The sequence below is a fragment of the Ochotona princeps genome, chromosome 5 (genome assembly GCF_030435755.1).
Source record: "Ochotona princeps isolate mOchPri1 chromosome 5, mOchPri1.hap1, whole genome shotgun sequence".
Taxonomy (NCBI): Eukaryota; Metazoa; Chordata; class Mammalia; order Lagomorpha; family Ochotonidae; genus Ochotona; species Ochotona princeps.
In genome coordinates this window covers 5,444,467-5,448,811 of record NC_080836.1, presented here as the reverse complement: position 1 = coordinate 5,448,811, position 4,345 = coordinate 5,444,467, and the positions used below count along the sequence as shown (strand labels likewise).

At 39.7% G+C, this 4,345-nt stretch overlaps 1 pseudogene; it reads left to right on the top strand.

Annotated features, from left to right (window-relative positions):
• Nucleotides 1-398: 398 nt before the first annotated feature.
• Nucleotides 399-468, top strand: LOC118757881 (U2 spliceosomal RNA; annotated as a pseudogene).
• The last annotated feature ends 3,877 nt before the right edge of the window (nt 469-4,345 follow it).

Below are 4,345 nucleotides of genomic sequence, written 5' to 3'. Positions count from 1 at the left end.
AAGTATGTTTCATTTCTATATTGAATAAATCAAATACTAGATGTTTCTAAGTCTAACTCATTTCTTTTTGCAATATATATTCATATGGATATATATATGGACATATACATATATAGGAATGCATGTATACATATATACACATATCTAAATGTATATACATATTCACACATGAATATGCATGTGCATGTTTACTTGAACAAGTTACTTTTATATTCTCCATTCGAGTGCATCATATCTTTCTATTTAATTGACAGTGTGTTCTAATATGCTCTCTAATCTTATTGATCTAATTCAGCAGTATTCTCCTCTTGAATGTCTTGTGTCTGGTGTAAGCATCATAAGGTACTCTCCTATCATCCAGAACTATTATTTTCATACCTCTTATACTTGCATTTGTAATCGCTTCTCGGCCTTTTGGCTAAGATCAAGTGTAGTATACTTGCATTTGTAATCATTCTGGGAATTACTCTGCTGAGTAATATGGACTAAGGTGTCATTTTCTCTTGTCTCTCCCCATCATCCTAATGCCAATGAAAAGATAATTTTCCCATTCCGTGGAACTAACATTTTTGCTATAAATCGGGTGTCTCTGGACTTATATGTTTGATATATATGTTTTGGGGTTGACATATATATTTCTGATTCCATTCTGCTTTTTTGCTATAACTCTTGATTTGTTAGAGCTTTCAGATGCCAGAGCATCCGCTAAGATGACATTGAAGAAAAAAACTGCCTTCAAGATAAAATAATCTGTGAGGATGCTCCTATATCAATTTCTCGAGCCTCATATTTCAGAATTGCATATTTTATAGTTATATCTACCCCTTTACACCAAAGGAGCGTTCCACCACTGAAACACAATGCAAGTCAGGAATTTTTTAAGCAAATAAAACATGGTTGCAATTTTGAGTATATCTTTGAAATGGTCTTTGTCATATCTTTAAAAACATTCTTATTTTTGCAGTCACTAAAAAAATGAATATTGATGAAACACGTTCTTCCTCATCCACTTTCTCACAGTTCTACAAACTAACAGTGTTAACACCCAAGTCAAGGGCTACTGCAGTTCACATTGTCCTTATTTGAATCATTTTATAGAGAGACCAGTTTTATCTTCCAATCTTTTCCCATTCCTTTTAAAATAATTCAAAAGTCAGAGACAAGCAATTTAGATACCAAATTTTCCCCTGGTCTCTGAGGAACTGTTTCGGGATATCCTTCTTGTTTCCCTTCTCCTAGAACCCATAGGAGTGCTCAAGTCTCTTACATAAAATAGCATGGCATTTGAACTTAGTTTATATGCACTGTCCCACCTAGTTTAACCATCAACAAATAACTTACATCTAAAAAATGTGAATACTATGAAAATGGTGACAATATTCCATTATTCTTGAAGCAATGACAAGAAAATGCATCTTTACATATTCCAGAATGATGAGATTATTTTGTCCAACTGGTTTTAATTCATGTTGTCTTAAATATAATGATACAGACTCCATGGACACAGGAAGCCAACTGTGTGATGCATATCTCTCTTTATTTCTCATTTATATATGGATGCACATGTATATATTTACATAAAATGTAGTAAGAATATATACCTGTGATTTGCAAGAATATATACACTTTCACATAAACAAAAAAGGCATTTAAAATGAAGCATTTGTCTTTCAATACATTGATTACTGAAAGCCCTTGAAATCCATCAGTTGTTTCAAACTGTGACTTGCTAAAGCTGTCCTTTATTCTCAAAACAGAAGCCTGAAAAGGGATTCCAAAACACATTCCCGTCGGGGGTCATTTTTGTCACTGGACAGATTGAAGGGATTATTTAAAGGATTCTCAAAGAATGAGTTTTGTTTTGCAATAAAGAAATGAGCTGACAGAAAGCCAGCTTACCTGGTAAGCCATTACAAACGGAACTACTTGTAGGGATTCTCAGAGTTAAACATGACTATAGCACTTTGGAGCAGAAATAGGCAATGGAAGGTCAAGCAGAACAAAATACTCTGAAAGCAGCTCATGCCTCTAAGTCCCACCTGCCTGTAGATGGAAGCAGAGAGGAAGACACCTGCCACCCACTGTTTCAGTCCCCAAATAGCGGCAAATGGTGGACTGCATCAGGCTGAACTCTGTGTGAGTGGCAGGAACTGTGCTCCATGGCTTTCCAGGTTCCTTAGCACGTAGCTCCATCAGAAGAAGAGCAGCTGAGATTTATTTACTTATTATTTACTTACTTACTTACTTACTTACTTATTATTGGAAAGTCAGATAAACAGAGAGGAGGAGAGACAAAGAGGAAGATCTTTTGTCCGTTGCTTCACTCCCCAAGTGGCTGCAATGTCCAGAAGTGAGCAAATCTGAAGCCAAGAGATGGGACTTTTTTCCAGGTCTCTCACTCAGGTGCAGGGTCCATGGCTTTGGGATGTCCTGGACTGCCTTACCAGGCCATAAGCATGGACGTGGATGGGAAGCGGGGCTGCCGGGATTGGAACCAGTGAGTACACGGGATCTTGGCACGTGCAAGGTGAGGACTTTAGCTGCTAGGCTACTGCACTGCGATCACAGCTGGGATTTAATCACTACTTTGTTATGTATGCTGATGTCATAGATGATGACATGAAACTCTTTGGCAGCTCATCCCTGGTTGTCAAATTTGAAACCACTTGCATAGATTTAAACTACTATTGGCTGTGCTCTACCTTGTAGTGATTGATTTAATTGTTCTGTGGAGTGATCTGTGCATTGGAGTTCCTAAGATATTCTGTGGTCACTTCAAGAAACGAATGCAGGTTTAAGCATCACCATTCTGGACACAGGGTAGCAGCCATTGTAGATGGGAACCTTCCAAAGTGAATGAGACCACAGGACAACACAGGCCTAGAAATCGTGTAGTGCTGACCTTGGCTGGATATGTTGCAGGAGCAAGGAGAAAGTGCTTCTTAACTGGGCTGTTTTGTTACCACCAAGAAATTAAGCCAAGATACACAGAACAGAGAAATGAAAACAGGGGGAAGTAATTTGACCTGGAATCCAGGGAGACATCCAAGCAATTCAAGATAAAGGTGGAGCTCCACACAGAAACATCAGCCTAGAGATGTGGGGAGAGATTTGGCTTTTGCAAGGCAAGTGGGATAAACTGCCTGAGTGCAAACAGAGAATGTGATATGTTTAAAAGAGTCAGAATACATGTCTGGCATGAGAGAAATGTAGAACAAACAAGTAGAGACATGCATGCAAATGGTCTTCCTGTTTGACCTCAAAGAACTTCCTAGCATCCCATTGCCCAGTTATGTTGAAAGATGCTCTTCAGAACAATGGTATGTGAACTTCACCATTGGATCCACCATCTTGATGCTGTTTGACATTACAGTTTAACGTAAGGAAGACATGTGCATTTGTTCATTTGGGCAGTGGGTTTGGACCCTTTTGGAGTCTCTGTGTGTTCCCTACATTAGTTACTATTGCATTGGTAAGAGCAGACCTGAATCATGAAAAGGCAGAAGCTTTTAGAACTCTTGCACTATACATGCACACATGGGTGTTTTTTTTTCTGTATTTACACCTCCTCTGCACACCTTAAGTCAGTCTCATATAGGTACTGACTCAGCATTTAAATATGACTTCATCAATGAACAGAAAAAAGATGTGCTTCCTCTGCAGCTCGTCTGTTAGCATGCAAGGATATATTTCCCTTCCCTGCTTTTCATGCTGATTTTTCCTTCCTGAAATATTTCAGAGGCTTTCTCCTGTTTCTGTATTTGGATTTCTTCAGCATAGCAGTGGCAATACAGCTGCAAGTGAAAAGTCATTGTGTTATTAGTCTGCACAGCCAACAGAACTATTGCTGTCTGATTTCCTGGTCTTTCATCATCGTTGAGGCCAAAGGCAAAGCTAAGGCAAGTGGTTCTGTGGTCAGCTCCTGAACTAGGCTTTAAGACGAGTCTGAGGCCTGGCATGGTAGCCTAGCTGCTGAAAGTCCTTGCCTCGCATGTGCCGGGATCCAATTTGGGTGCTAGTTCTAATCCCGGTGGTCCCACATCCCATCCAACTCCCTGCTTGTCGCCTGGGAAAGTGGTTGAGGATGGCCCAAAGCTTTGGGACCCTGCACCCGTGTGGGAGACCTGGAAGAGGCTGCAGGCTCCTGGCTTTGGATTAGGTCAACTCCAGTTGTTGAGGCCACTTAAGGAGTGAATCAGCAGACAGAAGATCTCCCTCTCTGTCTGTCCTTCTCTCTGTGTATCTGACTGTCCAATAAAAACAAATATTAAAAAAAAAGAGCAGTCTGATGATGGGGAAGCAAGGAGATATTTTCAAGTATTTGAACCATGGGAAATGAGCTGAA